The following is a 22,469-nucleotide window of genomic DNA, read 5'->3' as shown; positions in this document are numbered from 1 at the left end:
CAAGTGGAAGGAGGTTTAGTGTTTCTCTGCCCATCCCTTCCAATCTTTATGGTTAATAATGACTTGCCTTATTACATAAAGCAACTGCAGACCTAGAAAATGGCAGGAAAGCTTAAGTTTGAAAATCTGAGTACTCAGGGTGGGAGAAAACTTTGCCCTGGAGAGGGTCTGTCACCTTTCCTTTGACTTACAAAGTGTTTCTCTCCAGAGGTCAGTGTTGGGAAGGTGCTGGGAGCATGGCTCTGTCCCGAGCAGCATAAATCCATAAAATATAAACCCTGTAGTTATTTGAGAGCCATGGTGCCATTAACAGATGGGCTTGATGATTAGGCCTTTTCCAGCCTAATTGGACCTGTGATTAGCAGGACCCTAAGAGCCCACAGTTTCAGCTGTAGGAACATCAGTGCCCTGTTCCCGGGGTGACCCCAGAGCAGTGCCCCCATGGCAATGTTCTCCAGACCTTGCTCCTTTTCCCACCAAGAGGCTTTTTCTCCAAGCTGATGCCAACCCTGCTGTCTGTGCCAGCTCACCTTGTGTGATGTGTTTCCTAATTTGTGCTATTTTGGCCTTCTCCAGCAGAAGGTGTGGTAGTCCTTCAGTGCAGGGCTGTGGAGGTGCCTTCAGGTCCTCAACCAGTGAGTGCCCTGCAAAATTCTTCCTTTCCTGTTGTCTAAAAATCAGGATTGCTTTGCCCTGTGCTGCCACATCCCCTGGCCAGCCAGCAGGCTCTTCTGGAGGCTTCTTGGATTCCATTAACATTTTGTTAATGAAATAGTGCTTTGTCAAAGAGTCTTGAAAACTTAAAAGGGTATTTAAGCTTCTTCCGTGAGTCAATACCATGTAATGTCAACATTACCACGAAGGGATAATTCAGAGATGTCACACAAAGCTTGTGTTATGCCATTTGCAGTCTGGCAAAACAGCTCAGCATTTATGTTGTTTAATCCATCTTCAGAAATCTTTTGTTCTGAAAAAGTTGGAGATCAATCTTGTCAGTATTTAGTGACACAAAGCTGATGTAAGTCACTGTGCTCCTATTGACTCCATCTGAGTTGTAATGATTTACCCCAGGCTCGAATTAAGCCCAAATTAGGCACATGAAAAACCCAATACCAAACTTTTAGGGAAGATGGAGCTGAATGGCACAGATCTTGGAAATGGGAATGTGGATGGAAATAGACTGGAGGAAACAGTTTGCAATGAGCTGGGACAGTACAGACACCATCTGAAGAGACTGAAGGAAAAAGAACCTTTTCTAAGGCTTTGCATTGATGGAATAATGGACTTTCCTGGCTAGAAAGGAAGAGGAAATACAGAACTGAAGTTGGGGCCATAGGGACTGAATCCCACACTGCACGTGCTGCAGTGTCCTGGGCTTGTCACTGTCACAGCCATTCTGGTCAAGGTACATGAAACCTTTTTTCCCTTTCTCCTCCCTTTCTCTTTTTAGCAATTCTCTAATCATACACACCACAGAAGGAAGCTGTTTCATCGTCCTGGGCACTGCAGTGATGCTGTTTGTTTTACCTTTGTACTTTTTAATCCTTTTCCATTAAAGCTCTCTGTAATTGATGTATTTGAATGTAGTGAGCAGTGGCCTCAGCTTGCTTTGAAGAAAATAGACTGCCTTACTTCATCCTTGGCTGAATCCAAAATGCTTTCCTGTGATTATTTCTTGGCTGTGTTGAATCTATTTCCCTTTCAGACTCTACAGATAGATGGGGTCAGCTCCACAATGTCTGAAGGGATGTGAAGTTTTTTAAAAATTATTCACATATTTTGGTGGCGAAGGTTTAGTGCCTCATTCACATGCAGGATTTTTGTTTCCAACCAGGCATTGTGGAAGCAGGCAGCATCCCAGATCTCTGGAGGAGCTCAGCAGGAGGAGAACAAGTGGGGGAAAATATTCCTAGTGTTGAGTTGCTGCTCAGGTATGCTGAGGTAATTTGCAGGTTCTTTGGGAGAAAGGGAGAGTTTCTGGCTCAATTGCACACAGCAGGAAGAAAAATAGTGTGAGGCTCTTCATTTGTACTTTTTTGCTGTTTTACAACCTGGGAAATATTCAGGGCACAAATCAATTGCTCTTTCAGCAAAGGGACACAGAGGTCTTGCAGCTTCCTTGCTCCAGGTGAGGTCAGTGCAAGAGCAATGGGAGTGAGGATAAAACATGGACAAAAGGGAACACAGTGCCAAAGCAGGGTAGGAGACCCTCTGAGAGCAGTCTTGAGCACACAGTGTGTTCCTTACAGTGTGAAAGGGCCTCAGAATGTTCAGCTCTTCTGGAGAGTTGGTTTGTCCAAACTGGGCTGTACCTGGGTATGCACAGCACTAGGATATTTTGGCAATTAAATTAAATTTTAGCCTTATCTCACAGATCCCAGAATCAGATGCTTTAAAGGATTAATGCACTTGCTAAGTAGGAAAATGTGAAGAAACCCCACAAATGTTACATGAGAAGCAGAATCAGACATAAAGTTTATGATCCATCTTGGCCTGCTGTTATAACCCAAACGTGGAGGGAGCACAGTGAACCTGAAACACCACAGTCAGCACTGCAGCAAAATCAAGCATGGCAAAGGAGGGGAGGTTTAAATTGAGGTTAAAAGAAAAAAAAAACAACTCAGGGACTACTAATAAAAAAGAGAAACTTGGTGTGGGGAGTAATGCAAGTGTATCTGTGAAGTGCCGTTCAGGCACAGGCTGTCCCAAAGGCTTTGCAGCTTTTAATAAAAATACAGTGTGAATAGGAGGAGACTGAGAAAGCAGTGCAGGATGATGTGCATTTTAATCCAGCATTTAAAAAAAAGGGGAAAAAAGTCCTTGGAGACAACAAAAACTGAAGAACTGTTACAGGTGGGAGAAACTGTGCAGAGATGGGATTTGTGGCTGTGCTGTGGATGTTGGAAGAGGAGGGATGTGAGCACATCAGGTGTGTGATGGCAGCAGGGAACAGGGAGAGAGACCCTGCGAGCTCAGGACAGTGGTGATCAATCCCAGAGATGGCACTGCCCTCTCCCAGTGTCAATAGGAGATTCCCTTGCAAATGCCGAGCTGCTGCATCTCATGAAATCAGATGTTACAGTGATTTAATTGAAATTGTTTTTAAAAATACCAAGTGCCTGATACAAAGACTCTGCAGATAATACATAAAACCATTATGCTTCTCTTTCTCTTAATCCTTTTCTTATTTTTCTTACTTTCATCAGTGATATTAAGCATCTCTACCTGAACCTGCACATCCCCTTGTCTCAGTTTTCTGTGTATAAATTTCAGACAATACTTTCTTCTGTACTTTTCTATATTTCCTGTGCAAATGATAAATTCTGGGGCAAGCAGCTCTGAATTATTCTGTGTTCAGACAGTGCCCATCCAAGCAGAACCCTTATGTTATCCAGGGGCTTCCAGCTCTGATCATGGTAATTTCTGAACCAAGCAAAATATTCCCTGTCCATTGCATTAAATGGGGCAATTGAAAGGAATCAGTGTTTTTGCTACTCCATGCTGTCCTGCACAAGTGTTTATTGTGGTTTCCTTGTTTCAGGCAGTTTGACCAGGGGCCTGTGGTGGTCCAGCTCGTTGGAAACTTTTGTGCAGAAACCAGGAGGATGCTACAGCTGGAGCTAATCCCTGAGTAAGTTTTCTGGAGGCCATTATGTCTCCCAGAGTTTGGAGGTTTTCTCTAAAGGAGACATTGCTCTGTGTGTGAGGCACACAGAGAAAGAGCATCGCCTCAAGGCTTTCAGTTATCACACTGCCTAAATAGCCCTTATTTTTAGTCAGAGTCTTCTGAATATGAGATCCCACTACAGGCAGGTGAAGTGACCTCTTTGGGTTTGAATCTGCTCCTCTGTGGCGGATGCAAAGCTGCAGCTTTGAACAGGAGCCCCCTCCTGCTCTGTGCAAAGCTCTTTGAATTGCCCCTGATAGGTTCTGAGGCTCCCCGGGTGCGTGCCAGGCTCTTTGAAGATGAATGCCCACAACGAGGGGAACATGAAACAAAACTCGACTCCCTTATGTCAGAGTGAGCAGCAGATTCCTCAAAGACCTGCAGCACAATGGTGCTCTTTGCTGGGTGAGAGGAAATGGGCTGTGGTTCACCAGCTTGTCAGAGCAGAGAATTGCAGAGCAGGGCTGTGCTTTGGGTGGTAGAGCAGCAAAAGGAAAGGTCTGGGGGCTCCACAGTATTCAAGTCTGGCAGAACTTGTTTCAAGTTGGCTTTGTTGGGTCTCTCTTAGTGAAAGGAAATTTATTCTTATTAATTTTTCTTCCTCCAGAAGTTTGCTGTGTGTTCAAGATGTGCCACATCTTCTTGAGGGGAAATATTTTCCCTTGTCTCCATGAAAATCCTCACCCCAGCTCCTTAAACTCTCTGTATCCACCATAACTTTTTGGTACATTTTGGTGGTGACCACCCACAGTCCTGGGAGCTGAAGGCCCCTTGTGGAGCGGCACAGCTGTAGAAAGATTTGTTATTTGTCTTATTCTGAATATTTCTGTGACAATTGACCTAAAAATATCCATTAGTGTCTTTTTTAAAGCTGATGGATCAGTTCTTCTGGCTCTAGTGTGTGATCCAAAAATTTTCATTAGCCTCAGATAGATGAACCCATTTCTTTGAGGGGTTAATGGGCTTGTAATGCAACAAAATTGAACTGATATCTCAGGAGAGACTGGGTGTGGGAACAGAAGGGAAGGGAACAGGAAAACAGATTAAAAAACACCAAGAGAGATTTGTTAATAGTGGTTGGAGAGATTCTTCTCACCTGTCCTGGGTGACTGCTCAAATGCAGATGTGTGAACTCCTGTAAAGCAAATGAGGAAAAGCAGAACCCTTCGGGCCATAATTCTTTTCCATATGTGATAGATCCCTCTTCCTTCCAATCAATTAATTGCATCCTAAAAACATCTATTTCTCACCATTGACTTTAAAGGGATTTTAGATGAGTGGCTCAGATATAGCTGTCTACACAGTAAGTGATTAAAGTTGGGTTAGATGAGCTGGCAGACTACACGGGATTTTTTTTCTTCCTTCATGCCAACCCTAAATCAAAAGGCATCTCATCAGAGTATTATAAAATACAGCCTTCAGAGGGAGAGGCTTCTACTTCCATATTCTGGCATCTGAAGGGAGGAGGGAGACTCCCATCAATTTAGAGAGAGGTAAAGATTTCATCTCCCTCTAGAAATCATGGCCATAATGGGAAATTCAGACATTTATGAGATTTGCTTAGCCAAGGCAGAGCTGAGCATGTGGATGCTTCTGTTTGTAGTGTTGCAGCAAAAGCAGAATAAGAGACTATGTTTAGGGGTTGTTTTCATTCTTTTTTGCCCCTCTTTGATTAAGTTAATAGCCCATCTTATACCTGGGGTGGGGCAGACACAGTGTGTGTCACCTCACAAAATAAAAGCATTTATGAGCCCTCTCCCTGCGACTGCAAAATGGGAGTAAACTGGGAAATAGGGCTGATTGCAGGTGTTTATTAAGGGGGAAACTCCCAAAGAAGCATTTACCAATTCACCAGAGAGGAATTCTCACCAAAATCTCTTGCAAGTTGTGCCAGGTTTATGTTTCAATTTTAAAACCAGGTAAGGTTGTAAGAGAGATGAGCAAGTTACTGGCAATTGGTGAATATTTCCCTTGGATTTCAAAAGTTGGTAAACTTTGAATATTCTATAAATACCTTTTACATACCATAAATATCTGTATATTTTAAAGCAATGTGAATTCCAAGGACAAGAGAAAGCAGAGCAAAAACTAGCTTAGTTTTAAATCAGAAAGGGACATGCATTTGTTTCCTCTAAATGATAATTCCTCAACATAATGGGTAAAGTATCGAATTATTATTTAAACCCACAAATAAAGTGCAGGTCCCTTTTCCCATCTCTAAGTGATGTTTTCCTGCCAAAGGATAGGCATGGCTGTATTTTTTCCTAATGGAATCTGCATAGCTTTGCCCTGATAGTCCACTTCTGAATATTGATGGTGCAATAATTGGCTCTTTATTGGTATATTGTGTTTTCTTGGAGGTTTTTCCACTTCCTGCAGTAAATCCTTTTTGAGTTTTGCTCCTTTTATGGTTTGGTGTTTACAAAAGTTGGTAATTCTGGTGGAACAGCAGGACTGTGAATAAGACTCAGGATTTTGATTTGTTGTATGTCATGAATTGGTAGCTGATATCTTTCCTTTTATCTTTTTTAGTAGAAATATCTCAGTTGTGGCTGTCTATATTTAGCAGGAGAGCTCAATCTCTCTCCTCTATCTGTTTTCTCCTATTTGTCCTGACTTGAAGGGTTGGTGGCACTCAGTGGTGGATAAATGCAAGGAAATCTAATAATGCCTTCCTAATATACCCATTTATCTGCTATCATATTTTATTTTAACTCTTCATGCAACTGTGCAATCATTGCTCCATTGCTATAATTGGATTTCAAAGTATATTTGTGCTATTTAATTACATCTATAGCTTCTCTATAAGTGCATTCAGAGTAATTAGTAATCTTCTACTTTTTAGTGGAATTATATTTTATATCAACTGTGCTCATTTTTCTCTTCAGATTCTTCAACACATTTGCACCAGTTTTGCTTTTTACACTGGAATTTCTGGCATAAATAATCATTAAGGGTTTTTTTTCCTCCCCACTGTGAATGTGAACAGAGTCTAATCCAGCTTTCACTGGAGTCAATGGTAATCTTTTCATTTCCTTCAGTGAAAACTGGATCAAGTTAATAGATTGCAAATTGCATTCAAGGCAAAGTCACATCTTATCATAGAAATAGTTGTGTAGCAACTCCTGGGGTATTGATGAAAGGTGCAAAATTGATTGTTTCCATTTTTTCTTACGGGGTTTTTTATAGATTCTCTTATCCAACTTTATTAATTTTTTAGCCCATAAGTTACAGCACTGCAATAACATTTAAAAGATTCACTTTAACTTGATTTTCATGACAAAATACAAACCTTTTCATTTGAAGATTTTTGTGAGTAGCTCTAGAACTTTGCTTTCCAGACCCCAAGTTTATATCTTCATCTCCATTAGGATGTTTGACAATGGACATTTTTAAGTTTTAAAAATATTTTATCTGAATTTTTGATTGCAAGCCAAATATTTGACAATTTTTTTTGCCATTTCTCTTGTGTGGCTTCAGAGCTGTGTCAGTTCATGGACAGATTTAGTCCTCTTCCTGATGAATATGAAAAAACCTGCAAGCACTTCCCTCTAAAACTGTAATTCCAGCAAATTACATTCCCAAGTAGGCAGAAATTTATGATGTTCACTTTTTCCAAAGTGTCAATTTTACCACTGTGGGATGGTAACTGTATGTACCAAGTAAAATCTTTATTTTTAAAAAGAAAAAAATTATTGCAACTGGCTCGTTAAGGAGTCCTTTTTCTCTTCTGCACTGCTCCCACTCTGTTGATTAGAGGTTTGTTGCTTTGGTAATGTGCTTCTCCTCCAGGCTGTTAATGATTACAGACACCTCTCTAACCTGTAATTTTGGGGGAAGGTTATTGACAAGGTGAGATGACAACAATTGTAATTGTTTCTATGGCTTAGAAATGTCCTTCATCTCTGCTGGCCACGTGTCAGGGCTCGGGATTTAGAGTGAAAGTGGAGCTGATGCCCAGGATTAGAGACTGTTTCTTGTGCTATTTATTCCCAAACCGTGCCAGTTCATGAGGTGAGAAAGAGCACTGTGAAAGATGATAAATTGTTATTTAATTCCTAATGAAACATCAATGCAAATGGTGCCTACTTCATCCCCAGCAGAAGGTGACTTTGGTAGGGTGAGAATGGAGCCTCTTGGATCTCCAAGGAGAGATGATCATCCTGGTTTGATTTTAGAGCCTCAGGAACCTTTGTGAGCTGCAGCATCTTCAGCTTCAGAATACAGCATAAAGATTATCTGTTCACCCAGCCTTTTGATTGAAAAGAGAGACATTGAACTATTTGTGTTGGAGATTTTGTTATATTTCCAGCGTAGAAAAATTGTTTATGAGCCTTAAATGGAAGAAAAGCCCTTAACTATGATAATAGTAACAATTATAACAATAATGGTTATAACTACATCATAGTTATATAGTTACTATATAACAGAAATTAATAGTATTTCATTACTAATAATTTGAATGGAGCAGCATGAGCATCCATGCACTGGAATTCAAACTTTGAATCCTGCAGGTATTTCCATGTGAGAGGTGCCCCTCCACTGATGGGAGCCACATTCCCACATCACAGGGCACTCCTCATCAGAGGCTGGATTTTTCCAGTGGATGCCTTTGAGCATTTTGCACAGAAATTTTGTCAAAGAATGACTGGTGTTTTGCCACTTTAAAACCATGGAAACATCACAATGTTCTTTTAGAAATGACTCCGGGAATTAATTGCGAATGACTTATTAATGAAACAAATATTCAGCTGTCACTGGAACCAAACTCCACGAGATGCTTAATGATTATTTTTTGAGAAAACACTTTTGTGTTTGTTTGATCTGCCTCGTGTTAACAGCAGTAGGAAAGGAGGGAAGCATTTGGTGTCAGAGTGGAAACTTGAAACTGGCAAAAGGGAGAGGAAAAACATCAGCCAATGACTGGGAAATAGGTGAGAAGCCCAAAGAAAGAGCAGATCTCTAACAATCATGTTGGAAAGCTGCTCCCCTGGCAGGCCTGGTTGAGTAATAAGGGTTAGATCTGGGGGCAAACTGGGGAATCTGGAAGGGAAGGGTTTCACAGTAACATTAATTTCATTGCATTCCATGTCTGGAAAATGAGCATGAAAGGATTTGCCTCGTATGGGGTGGGTAAATGTTTGCAAACCGCAGAGAGCCTCTCAAATGAATGTGAAATATCAGCTGCAGCTCTGCAAATGACAATAAAAATGAATGTTGCTAATTAGGGATGTGCATTGCTCATGGCTGTGGCACTGGTCTGGGATGCACCCCCAAATTCCCGGCCCAGCACTGTGTGCATGGACCTTCCCCAGTGCCCATGGCCACCCAAGGGAGGTTCTCTCACAGGCAGCTGGCTGAAGCCATGCATTTTTCCAGGAGTTCTCCTTTGCAAGGGCCAGCTGTAAATAGGTAATCAAGCTTTTCCACGGCTGCTGTTTACAAGAGCAGGAACATGGGGCAGGACAGAGCGCGGTGGATCCGCCCGCCTCGGGAACACATCTCAGGTGTCCTTCTGCTGGTGCTGCTAAATTATTTACCACTCAGCAAGCCTGTGCCTGCGTGAGATATTGAAAGGAGGGAATCTGAGGTGAAACCCCATCCGTTTACCCAGAGCTGACACTGGAATATTCATTATCACATTAAATCCAACCACAGTGAAAATGAAGGCTTCCGTTGATTATGTGCTTGCATAAAAGGCTTCTTTGGTGGCAGACCCGTGTGCCAGGGATCTGAATATAAAATCAAGTAAGTGGAAACCATTTTTTTTTATGGTAAATTTGCCTTCTTGGAAGTTATGAGACTTGGCAGGTTTAAATTATGTTTTAAACCTGCGGTGGATTATGTGATTTTTCTAACTGGCCGCAAGCAATACGAGAGGAGCGCATGCCACCCCAATCCCAGCCATGGGCCTGAGCCAGGATTTCCAATGCAAATAAAAAAGAAATGCAGATTTTATATGCAGGGAATGGTGCATATTTATCTCAGTGCAGTGCTGGTTTGGCAGGGTTGGTGGGGAGGTCTCCTCTTCCCAAGTGCTGGGTCTGCACTCACCTGCTTTCCCTGTCCTTCATCCTGAATTTGTGCTGGAGCACAGCTCAGAGAGGGGATTGAAAGAGCACATTGGATTTATGGATGTGGAAAAATGCAGGAGAATACATAGGATTGACCAAAAAAAGGCATGAGGTTTTTATCCATCCATCCATCCATCCATCCATCCATCCATCCATCCATCCATCCAATGCTTGCTCCTTCCCTGTATTCCTCCTCCACCAGGGATCCTGTTGAATAATTAAAGGCTCAATTAAATCTTCTCTGGGAGGAGAAGTAAACGTAGAGATGCTGAGATGGAGCAGCACCATGTGGTGAGAGGCCACCTCTGGAGCAGGATGTGCCACTGGAGGAGGAGGGCTGGAGGCTCTGGGTCACTTGTGGCTGTAAATGAGTTCCCAGGAAAACTGGCACAGCAAGGGCTGGGTTTGGTGTGGTGGTGGGCATGTACAGGGATGTGAGAACAAAACCTATTTCTGATGGTGCTGAGAATGAGGATTCGCCCACCATTAGTAATTTATTGAGAGGTGTGACTGATTGCATCAGCACAAATAATATAAAAATAGATTTTAAAAAAAAATCTGTATTCTCCATCACATAATACTTACAAAAGACTTTCTAATTTGGCAAACAACAGGTAAGAAACAGAATGATCAGAAACCAGCTTTGCCTGGTCAAAGAAGGAGATGGGTAAATCTTGATTTGGAGCATGGTTGAGGTGAAGCCATCATCTTGCAAGAAATCATGGGGGTTTTTTATGAGAATGCCAGAGATACTTTGTGGCACATTCTTCCCTTTCTGCCTCCTGTTTTCATCTGTAATTGGAAATGTATTTTGTGAGAGGGAATAAAACAAACATCCAGTAGATACAAAAGCAGCCAGGACCTTCAGCTTTGGCTAATCCCCGTAGACAGCACAGAGAGAAACAAAATGTTCTGTAGCTATAACTGAGAGGCAAGAAAAAAAAAGAAATCTATGTTTAATAAACATTTAAAGGAAGAATTACATGTACCACAAATCCCCTTTTATATTGCACTTAAAATCTCCTTACCTGCCCTTTAGTTTTCATGGTTTTCCTTATCTTCAGTGTCACTTAATCATATTTCAACAGGATTTGCTTCCTCGCTGCCCATCTGCTCTTCCTTTCTAGTGCAGCATTAATGCCACAACACCATCCCAGTAGCTCCCTTCTATGCCACTTTGATGTCAGACACCCAGGGATTCAGGATTTTTTCATTCAGGTTCAGACAGAAAAGAAAAATACCTGGTTTGGAGGAGTGACAGATCCTGATTTCAAATGGAAATGTCCAGAGCAGGGCCGGGGATGAAGGGGCAGTGAATGAAACTTGGACTCCTGTGGATGGGGAATGTTGGGATCCAGGGGTGGAATGTCCTGATGCTCCATGGGGAGCTTCTCCTGGCCCTGGGGAGATGCAAGCATTGCTCTGCTTCGAGCCTGGGCTAAAGAAGGGTCATACTCTGAGGGTATTTACAAAATTAATTAATTAGGGCGAGGCTGGCTTCACCCCTGGGCACCCACCTGGCTTGCGTGGGCTGCACAGCTGGATCTGTGTTTGCTGAGTTAGAGACATCATTTGGAGAGTCTTCATGTTGTTTATTAATCCTAAAAGCATTGAATTAATAATCTCTGTATTTATACCTTTCTCATTTTCAGAGTTAAGGAAGACTTTGTGTATTGTGTATCACCAGTTTAGGAGCAGAATGGTGTGGGAAGGGCTCCTGGAAAGGGGAGAATGTTTTTCTTTAGTGTCGACAGGAGCTCTTTCAAAAAAAGTTATGTGCTGCTTTTTGCACTAAAAAATGTAAAAAAATAAATATGAAAATCCATTCTAATTCCTCATGTAATTGTAAATTAGTTCTTAGGTCATTGATGGGAACAGGTCTGTGGTACAGCTGGGGATATAATTCTCTCTCACACCACTACCTTTGCTGGACATTGAGCTCTTATGATAATTCATAAAAAATCCTTTTTAGAGCTATCTGATGCCTGCAGTGATCAATACTTGAACCTCTATTCTTGAAACATTTTTAAATTAAATATAGAGTTGGGGGTAGGTTTCTTACATGAAAGTTAAGCCAAAGTGCAGTTAATCCAAATTCTGAGGTGTTGGTGCCAGCAGAAGTCACTCTTGATATTTCCAATTAATATTTGCTCAGATCTCAGGAGGCAGAGCAGGGCTTGGTTGGCTGCAGGATTCCAGGAATTCCTCTGTCTCTGAGTGGGGATCAGGCACAAATGCTGCTCATTCATGCTGAGTGCTGTAAAGACAAAATACACCAGAGAATGGGTGTGCTAAAGCAGTGCCAGAGGCTCTGCCCTTCCCTGATGGAACAGCTCTGGGCTGGCTCCTTGCTCACTCTGGGGTTACCTGAGCTGGTTTTGGTGGCAACAAACCAAAATGAGGTGAGGCCAGCCCAGTCACACCAAGGAAAGGTGCCAGGAGGTGACAGGGACAGAGGGACACCTTAAGGACAAAGTTAGCAAGAAATGGTGGCTTGGAGGAAGATGAAGGTGCTTTTCTTCAGGACATGAGGTGACAGTGAGAGGGAAGAAGGCAGAAGCAGATGAGGAAGATGAAGCAGAGGTTGAAACCCTGAACCTTGAGAGGAAGGAGTTTGTTCCACTTTGGCTGGGTCAATGAATGTGGGGTGAAGGCAAGCACAGGTTGATTATCTGGGGGAGGAGGTTTGAAGAGCAAACGTGGGGCAGATTTCTGACCGCCACAAGGCTGGTCATGGGGCTGGCACAAAGGAAAGGGTTAGACAAGGAGGGGTGGCTTCAGCAGTGGAAACAGGAATTAGCAAGAAAATGGAAAATTAAATCACTCTGAGCTACATGGAAAGCATTGTTTATTGTTATTATTAATTATTGTTATTATCATTATTACTTTTATTGCATTAACTACAGACTGACTTGAATCTTACAAACAGCTTCTGTCAGAAAAGAAGAAAACAAGTTTTAAATGTTGACTTTTAATTCTACCCTGTTTATTAAGGACCATTAGTTCTGTTTTGCTAATATCTTGTAAGTAAACAGAGAGGGAAAATTCAGTGGGATAGAGATGATAAAGATGATGAACCACTGAAATTTGGTTCCACACTGGGCACATAAGGGAGAAAAGAATGCCAATTAATGCATTACTAAAAGAGAAACACTACTAGAAGTAATAATAATGGTTCTCTATTATTTATGGTGGATTTTAGAAGAGAGAGAGTTCGTGTTTATCCCAGAGTAGTCGACACGAAGGAAGAGAAAAACCCTTTAACCAAGCAGAAATTTCACTTGTGAGCTGTTAAAGGAAGTCGAGCTGAATACTGAGGAAAATTCAAAAAGATAAAAATGACTCCAATTTGGTAGTTCTTCACTGGTTCTGCAGTTTGGCAGCTGTCAACATCTCAAAATATCATCTCACCCAAACTGTTGAAAGAAAGAAACCCTTTGATTTTTCCCTTGAGACTCCCAAGCTGAAAATGGACTCTTTGTAGTCTCAGCCTCATTTCAGACAGTTTTTTTTTTTAAAAACATTCTTGCTGGCAGAAACAACTAATTCATAAATAGACTCTCTGTTAATTAAATAAGTTTTATCATTTTAACTTGCCTTTTAAAATGAAAAAGAAAGTAAATCTCTAACATTTCTTGCTTTATTATGAATCTTAAGGGACTAAGCATCACATTTCTTGCATCATTAATAATGCAAATTAGTTTTTGTTTGCATCTCCTATAAGTTTATAGTTAGAAGTAAATATTTAATGCACAGATCTGGGAAATCAAATCATGGCTAGTGGAAATTTTCCCTTAGAGTTATTGAAAGGTAATGTAAGAAAGATGGGAGGCACTGTGGTTTCTGTTTATTTAACCTTTCTTGCTCTTGCTTTCCTTTCAGTAGAACTCTTTGTGACTTGTCATTAAACACTTCTCTATTCCTGCAGTATCTGTTTTTATTATCTTTACAGTAGCCACAGAATTCAGCTTTTAATACCATTTAAAGGAGAGGTTAAACACATCCGTAGCCTACTTAGGGCTATAAGGATTGTAGTTTGGTCCTGATTACTGGCAAGAAAACCAGGTGATTATTTCTAATAATATCTAAAAACTTGTTGACTTTGTAGTAGTTTTCCTCTGTTTGCTTAATGAAGCAATGGCTAAATCAGATTAAACTTGGTCCAGGGCCTCTAGATCGTGCACAGAAATGGCTTGGGAGGGTAAAATACTCTGAGCTGTTTATTTGTTAGCACAGGACAGACTTAATTTAGTGAATATATCCCATATTAGGCTTCCCTCCTTTTTTTACAAATACTCTTGCAAATATTGTGCCACCCTCTGTATGAAATGTCTGTAGGGATGAGATTATTGCAGACAAATTACAGCTGTTTCCTCACCACATCTGGGCTTGCTGCAGTGACTCTTCTCGTGTGTGTGGTGGATAACAAAAAATAATAAGTATCCTGTTATTTTGGGCGTGAAATCTGATAGTGAAAAACACACCAGGGAGAATTCTTTGGTGATAAAAATTTAAATAGACCCATTTATCAATATGACAGAGATTTGACCTGAAAGTTAAAGTGTTTGGGAGTTAAGTGGGGCTGTGTAAAGAAAGTTGAGGCTGCGCTACAGATAGACCGTGGGGTTTGTAAGTTATTAAATCAAAATAAAAGGTATTGACAAAACAATAAATTGCCTGGATCACCCCATCTAATAGGTTCTGGGAGCACTAAATACATTCTCCACGCTAAAGATGTGTGAAGCTTTTTCCTTTCTCATACTTTTGTTCTTCTCCTTGAAAACATTTGCACCATGGTTGGTTTTGTAACAGACTTGGCACCAGATTGGGCCTGGGGATGCTTTGCCAGGGATCTGGCTCAGAGCAGTGGTGGGGACAGAGCAGGGGCATTGCTCTGCTACCAACAGGATTATTGGACTTTGCAGGTGGGGTGCAGATCACTCTCTGGGGGATTAAAATAATAACAACAAATGTAATATCTTTACTGGGAGAGGTATTTTAGTAGTATTTTCTGGGCAGAGAGCACTGCAGTGCTGTTTGTTCTCCTCAGCTCCATTTCCATGCTGGAAATCCGTGGGATTGAGGGGCAGCAGCACCTGGCAGTCCCTTCCAACAGGGCTGCTTTGGGAAGCAGGTAATGCCACGTCCACATGTCACCCCCTAAACCTTTCAGGGTGACCAGCATCTTCCTAGGAGAGGGGCTGAGCTTGCTCATGGAGGAAAAGGAAAGTACCTGTGGGACAAGATGGGATGGAAAGGTTGGGAGTGAGTGGTGGGGCAGCTCTTCACTGCCAGAGTCATCAGCTGGGCTCTGCTTTTCCCAACTCCACGGGGCTGGGGGTGAGCACCCCCTACCTCCAGCTTCCCTGCCGAGGAGGGAATGAGGCTGGCTCTGTTTGCCTTGAAAATGACACAGATTTGAGACTATTTCCCCTCCTGCAGATTCCTCCGTTGAGAGGAGCATGGAAGACATTACTATTTATAGTGTGCAGCGCGTGTGCCCAGCGGGACGTCCCCGAGCAAACATCCTACCAGTTTGGAGGTGGGATGGTTTCCAGCTCCCTGGCCCCCAGATGCCCTGTCCCCTCTCCCAGGGAGGTGGGAAATCACACAGGGGCACCTCCCATCTCCCCTCCTCAGCTCTGCCTTTCTCTCTGTTCTGCTGAGATGAGATGCTCACTCCCTGCCGCGAGGCTCAGAAGAAAAGCAAGTTTTCAGCACAAATAATGCAAGTTTTAAGGGAAGGAAAGGCCCCCAAAAATGAAGGTATAAGGGGAATTTAGAGAACCTGCAGAGCTGGTTTGGGGATGGGCAGCTTGTGTGTGTGTGTGGGAAATGAAGATGGAAACTTGGTTTAACGGAAAGGGTTTGGGAGTTTCAAGGGGACAAGGACCAGCAGTGGGACCTGGGTCTGTCACTGCCACTCCCTGCCTGACCACCTGGGTGTTCCTGTATGGGTTTGGGATATCAGAACCTCTTCATCTAAGCTTAATCTTGATATGGAAAAGATAGCTGACAATGGCAATAAAAATAACAGTAAGCAGTTGGAAAGGCCCAGCTCAAATCGTGCTCTGTCAACAGCTTTGCAATCTGTATAAATATGAGAGGAAAGACAAACAGCTGTGATTTCTCTTTAAGAATGTGAGTATCCATTGTCACAGATTTAAATTAGGATGTTTTGCTTGTACTGTATGTAAATTCCTCCTTGGCAAATAACCCATGTCCACTAATGTATGTGTATTTTGGGTCTGTATAGTTTGGGTCTCTGTGAAATACAATGAAATTTGATAGCACACAGAAATACTTGCATGGAATGTCAAGTTTTTTGTGTGTGCTTCTCACATATCCATAAATGAGTTTACACATTTCTAATTACTCATTCAAAAAGAGACTTTACAGCACTTTTAAAGGAGAGCCAATTTTTTCCCTACTGTGTTCTGTTTTTACAGCTTGTGGAAAGCTTATTTAACGAAAGTTTAAGTAATCAGCGAAAGTCATTTCTGAGCAAAGACTGACAGATATGAAGCCTCTTTTCACACTTCATAAGAGGTGGAGAGGGTAGCCATAAAATTTACAGCTGAATAGTACTCTGTTCAGCTTAAGTTATAGAATTATTAGTGTTCCAGGCATGCGAGAGGTTTTAGGGAGATGAAGTATTTAAAGTGATGCTCTATGTTTTGTGTAGCTGAGCTCTGAGTGCAATACTAATAACAACCCACCCTTCCAAAGGCAGCGACCTGCACGTCCCATGGGGCTGATGTTGTGCTAAAAATATGTGTTTGCAGCTAACTGAGCTTCATGATATATTAATAAAACCCCAGCACCGTGTTCCCTTTGCAGAGACTCACCTCTGGCTATGAAAGTATGAATTCCCAGGATATGGAAATGAGAGCACACAGTGTGTGGGTGAGGAAGGAGTGGGGAGGGAGGTGGCACTGTCAGCATCTCTGTGCCACCCCTGCAGCACAGGGACAAGGTTTTGCTGTAGGAGAGGCCTGGATAGAGAGTGGTGGGCAATCAGTGACTTCTGCAGGTCAGGACCAATCGTGTTTAAAAAATTGGAATAAAAGAGGAAGAGCTGGGCTGTGTTATGAGACTGAGAAATGGGAAATCTCCATCCCAGCTATACAACTGAGCATGGCTTTTAGAGGAATTTGAAGGCATTTTGAGTGTGAATTGTTCTACATATCATGAGGTGGCCACATGTTGTAATCATGGGTATTGCATGCAAATATTTATCATTGAATCACAGAATGGTTTGGGGTGGAAGGGACCCCTCAATGGCATCCAGTCCAAGCCCCCTGTCATGAGCAGGGACATCTTCAGCTACACCAGGTTGCTTAGAGCCCTGTCCAAGAAACCTTGAATCTTTGCAGGGACAGGGCACCTTCCCCCCCTCTGAGCATCCTGTGCCAATTTTGGTAAGAAAATTCTTCCTTATGACAACATTAAGCAAACAGAAGCAATTACTTAAGGAGTTGCAATATTATACTTGTTTTTCCATCCTTTCAACCTGCTGGGTTTTTGTTGATTATTCTGTTATGCTTTAGCAGTACCTGCTTACCCAGAAACAAACAATAGAAAATCTTTTGTAATTCTTTATAGCAAATAGTGTGAGATGGACTAAGTGTCACTGCAGCCACTCTGAGGCTGGCCAAGAACAGAACTGGGGAGGAATCTTCCATCCTCACTGCTCAGCCCTGGAGAACAGAGACACAAGGAGGTGACCTGGTGTACAGCTGCCACCAGTACATGGTACAAACACACATAGTGCAAGGTTTATATTTTTTTAAATTCGCTTTTATGTGAGCCAAATACAAGCAGCCTCGTAAAGCTCACTCTTGCACCAGATTAAAGCGTCTTGGTAGCATTTATTGGTGGTTCATAAATCATGGTGGCACTTTGTGACTGTCCACAAGCTGGTTTTGCAGTTAAAGGTTTCAGTCAAGAAGATGTACAGTATTATTCCAGGCACAGTTGTAGTCCTACAGAAATTATGCTCAGGTGTTTTTGGAGGCCTGAAATTTGTGGAAAACCTGAGTGTGTGGAGTGATTTTGGAAAGCTGAGTACTTTTGCATGTACTGAGTACCTGTAAAGGTACATGGGTACCTTTAGTTGCTGTGTTAAGCACTTAAAATACACGAAATATTGTCCTGTGTCTTTACACAATTCAGGAAAATCTCTCGTCATGCCAGGGTGAAAATTCCCAGGGTTTCCCTCTACTTCAACCCAATTTAAGGTTTTCTGGTTGCTGATCACTTTGATTTCAGGTAAATATCTCGGTTCCAGGGGCAGTGACAGGATTTGCCAGACCCTACAGGTTTCCAGCTCAGGTTGTTAATACCAACAATTCCCAGCCCCATTCCCTTGACTCCAAACTGTATTCGGGAGGCGCTCGGTGCTCCTGCATTCAAACAGTTAATTTTCACTATGTTCTGTTAAAGAAAAGGAAAACTGTCACCCTGTCATTTTAGAGTCTGACACTAAGCTTGTCAAAAGAGACAGCTGTTAAACTGAATTACTGTTGACACGCAGAGAAACGGCCCTTGCCAGATGTAAAGGACATCTGCGGCAATGAAGTGGTACAGGGTGGCTTTTAAAATGTGGTCATACTGGTATTTGAATAGAGCTCTATGGCATTAAAACGTGGCCTTGACTCAGACAGTTTAAGGCAGCGAAGCAGAGCCAATGCCAGGCACAAAGAAGTGCTGATCTGTTGCTGTATCCATAACTTAGGCATGAATATGAAAACAGTGCAGTGTCAAAGCTATTAAGCTCTTATCGTGTATCCAGGAGGATGTGGGTTTAAAACACAGTGGGAAATATTTTGTATTTCTGGCTCCTTGGCTGTGCGGGTAGGTGAAGTGGAAATTCATAAGGTGGATTATGCGGGGAATGAATGGAAATAAGTCGTCTTGTCTTCAGCTAACAACTGCTCAGACAAGAATTGCAGAGGGCTTTAGGCTTAGGAAGGGAGGCTGGATGTGCCTTGCCAGCGTTCCTGATAACGCTCCTGGGATCTGGAGCACGTGGTGGGTGCTGGGGAGGGTCCCCTCTGGAGAGGGGAGAGAATAAAATAAAAAAAAAAATCATTGCACAGAGATACCTGTAAAATTATGCTTGGGCATCTTAATGTGCTTTCCCTAAAAAAAGAATCAGGATACCAAGTTAATGTTGAAAAAAAATACAGTTATTATGAATATTTTAGAATTTAGCAATTGAACCAACAGTAGGGAATTCTGCACATTATATAAGAGTGCAAGTCTTTGATTTGCATGTCTTTAGTGTAGGAATAAAGCTGTTTGGGGGGAAAAAAGTATCAGTTAAGCAATTTTGCTAAATGTATGAAAAATAAAATGTTATGAGATGAAGCATGTATTCATTATGAAATGAAATTGATGTTTGAAGCTAAAAAAAATATTCAGGCCAAACATTATTTTGAATATGTTAGCAGATCATATCTTGATTTAGTTGTGTGTTTAGTGAGAGCAGAAACCAAAGAGTTTCCATCTGGAGGGAAAAAGGCAAATGGTATTTCCAAATGACACAGGTTAACGTGCTCCTTTCTGCAGGAAAACAGCACCACCAGCAACAACAGTTTGCTCTAGACAAGAAAAAAGGTGGAAGAGGTGGGGCTGAGAGGGGTTTTCTCCTTCAAAAGAAGAAATGTGGCTTTCCAGGCACCTGTGTGCTGAAATGGATTGAGATGCAGGTGAGGTGGACTCGCTCCTCTGCAGGGTGGGGGAAAGGGCAGAGTTTGTTCAGGTCTTGGGGTGGTTTGGGCGGGTGCCCTGCATTGCTCTGAGGGCATCCCATTCCCGTGGAGAACATCCTATTCCTATGGAGAACATCCTGCTCCCGTGGAGAGCATCCCATTCCCACAGAGAGCATCCCATTCCCGTGGAGAACATCCTATTCCTATGGAGAACATCCTGCTCCCGTGGAGAGCATCCCATTCCCACAGAGAGCATCCCATTCCCGTGGAGAACATCCCATTCCCGTGGAGAACATCCTATTCCTGTGGAGAACATTCCATTCCCACAGAGAACATCCCATTCCTACAGAGAACATTCCATTTCTGTAGGGATCATCCCATTCTCATGGAGAACATCCCATTCCTGTAGGAAACATCCAGTTCCCAAGGAGAACATCCAATTCCCAAGGAGAGCATCCCATTCCTGTAGGGAACATCCCATTCCTGTAGGGAACATCCCATTCTCATGGAGAACATCTCATTCTCACAGAGAACATCCCATTCCAATGAAGAAGATCCCATTCCTGTAGGGAACATCCCATTCCCACAGAGAACATTCAGCATCCCACCCCCACAGTGCCAAGAGGTGTAGGATCCGTGCTTGTGGTCCAGCTGGGAGCCTCCAGATGGGCAGAGACACGAGTTTAGTGTGTGATTTATGGAGGGGCTCTGGGCAGGGCTGCTGCCAAAGCTGACCCGAGGCCACCAGCAGGTGTGGCCAGCAGCGCTCCCACCACTCCATATGGCTGTGGTTGGTTGGGTCACAGCAGGAGAGGGTGTAACAGGTCCAAAATCCATGATTGAACATGAAATACTGAAATCTCATTTATCAGCAGCTGGCAGAGCTCTGCCATGTTCTCAGGAGTGTCAGGGTTTAACCTCCGTGGCACAGGCAGCAGGCACAGAGTGTTTGAGCAGCCCCCAGGAGCCAGGGCATCCTGCTTTGTCCCTGCTGGGGGACACAGGAGAGGAGCAGCCAGGATGAACGTGCTCCCCTGTGGGTGTGTTTTGGGGTTCAGGAGGCTGGGAGAGCTGGTTCCCCAAGAATAGATTTGATGGATAAATTTTGAATGTGTTTTAGCCTGTGGAATGCCAGGAGCAGGTGGCTGCCCAGCAGGACCATCCCTGGGAGCCACTGGAGGTTCCAGCCTGGTGGAGTAAGGACAAGACAGATTTAGGAGGAAATTCCTCTACAAAACACTGGCACAGGCTGCCAGGGGAGGCAGTGGATGCCCCATCCCTGGAAACATTCAAGGTCAGCTTACACAGGGCTGTGCCAGGACAGGGATAATCCTCACCCTGCCTAACACAGGAGTTATTTGGGCAAAACGTCCTGTTCATCTCTAGAAGGAGGTTTTATTCTGCAATAAAAAGGGCTGTAATCTCCAACCCCCTTTTCAGTGCTGCAGGTTTTAGCCAAAGCAGACTCACCTGTTTCCACAGGTTGAACTTTGCTGCAATGATTAACTTTTTACAAACAAGCACAAAGTGGAACATTTAAATAAACAGGAACAAGCTTATGATTAGATGGCAGGTTTTTATTTGATAGCTCTTATAATGTCATCGTTAGTTTATTAAAGCTTACCAGGAAAAATCTCTTTCTCCTAATCTAAGCTCTTTCATACAGCTTCCCGCTTTGATTGACACCAAAATAAAATAACTAACCTATAAATTATAATGTACGGTTTAAATGATGGATAAATGCATTATTTGTAAAGCATTGCAAGGATCAACATATGCAATTTCTAGAAAATAAAAAATATTTTACAAAGATAATAATAGGGCAGAACTCAGCTCTTTTTGTGAACATTCTCACTGCATACTGGTATTAGGTGATCCTTAAGGTGCCCTCCAACCCAAACTATTGCATGATTCTGTGCTATTTTTAGTAATCAAACAGATCTGGGGAAAAAAGCCTGGTGTTATCAGCCATCAACATCAGCATCATCTAGAAATCTAAGTCACAGAGTCACAAAAGGGTTTGGGTTAAAAGAGATCCCAAAGATCACCTCACTCCAACCCTCCTGCCATGGACAGGGACCTTCCACCAGATCAGGCTGTTCCAAACCCCAGCCAGATGGGTTTGAGCACGTCCAGGGATGGGGCAGCCACAATTTCTCTGGGTGAGCTGTGCCAGGGCCTCCCCACCTCTGCATCCTTCCAGAGACACTCCCAACTTTGTGAGCTCCCAGCAAATAAATTTCTGTCACTGAAATCCCCCCAAAATCCATATCTGTAGATGCATTCCTACTCACCTGTCAGCTGATGCTGGAATCTTTCTTTCTTTCCCTTCTTTTCCATGGCAAGGAGTGAAACTCTCTGAGCTCCTGTGTTCCCTGGGAGAGGTTCTGAGCCTGGGCAGGGTTAGAGCAGCTGGAGATCTCTGAGCCTTGGCAGGGTTAGAGCAGCTGGAGATCTCTGAGCCTGGGCAGGGTCAGAGCAGTGGAGATCTCTGAGCCTGGGCAGGGTTGGAGCAGTGGAGATCTCTGAGCCTGGGCAGTGTTAGAGCAGCTGGAGATCTCTGAGCCTGAACAGGGTTAGAGCAGTGGAGATCTCTGAGCCTGGGCAGGGTTAGAGCAGCTGGAGATCTCTGAGCCTGGGCAGGGTTAGAGCAGCTGGACATCTGTCCCCAGGCTGGAGTGTCCCCTGCACTGCTGCAGACACAGGAACGAATCATTTACCAGCAGAAAATAATGCACAATGGCTCCTTACAGTCTGCCTGTTTGTTGGGAAAACAGGGATCTCCAGGAAGGGAAGGACTCCCTGCTACTTCTTACACACCCCATTTTGGGTTGAGGTTTTTAATTCAGCTGTTGTGTAGCCTGATAACTGCTCCTCACTGGAAGAAGAACCTTGGATAAATGGAATTTGCCCTGGCAGGGCTCTGCCTTGCTCAGTGAGGCCACCTCAGAGCTCTGGTGAGTGCCATTAATGGGTTTAAATTTGACTCTGCAAGTCCCAACATGGAAAATG

General features: G+C 43.0%; 2 long non-coding RNA genes across 20 annotated transcripts in view; one reads left to right on the top strand and one right to left on the bottom strand.

Moving 5' to 3' along the window:
• The window catches only part of LOC106629446 (uncharacterized), an 86,744-nt gene that overhangs the window by 47,935 nt on the left and 16,340 nt on the right, over window positions 1-22,469 (top strand). For 10 of the 18 annotated variants that reach the window (XR_012582558.1, XR_012582564.1, XR_012582565.1 and 7 more), the window contains 3 exons: window positions 1,835-1,931; window positions 3,542-3,631; window positions 19,315-19,454. This is a non-coding gene — a long non-coding RNA (uncharacterized LOC106629446). Of the gene's footprint in view, window positions 1-1,834; window positions 1,942-3,541; window positions 3,632-19,314; window positions 19,455-22,469 lie in introns of all 18 variants that reach the window. The other 8 variants (XR_012582567.1, XR_012582570.1, XR_012582557.1 and 5 more) reach the window with 7 other exon arrangements.
• Window positions 9,047-22,267, bottom strand: LOC141730841 (uncharacterized). Of its 2 annotated transcripts, XR_012582573.1 has the most exons (3): window positions 21,752-22,267; window positions 10,983-11,998; window positions 9,047-10,533 (listed from the first exon to the last, which is right to left on the bottom strand). It is a non-coding gene; the product is annotated as an uncharacterized LOC141730841 (long non-coding RNA). The 2 variants fall into 2 exon arrangements; XR_012582572.1 differs by lacking the exon at window positions 9,047-10,533 and having other exon boundaries at window positions 10,611-11,998.

The sequence above is a fragment of the Zonotrichia albicollis genome, chromosome 14 (genome assembly GCF_047830755.1).
Source record: "Zonotrichia albicollis isolate bZonAlb1 chromosome 14, bZonAlb1.hap1, whole genome shotgun sequence".
NCBI lineage: Eukaryota > Metazoa > Chordata > Aves > Passeriformes > Passerellidae > Zonotrichia > Zonotrichia albicollis.
This window is presented reverse-complemented; position numbering and strand designations above follow the sequence as displayed.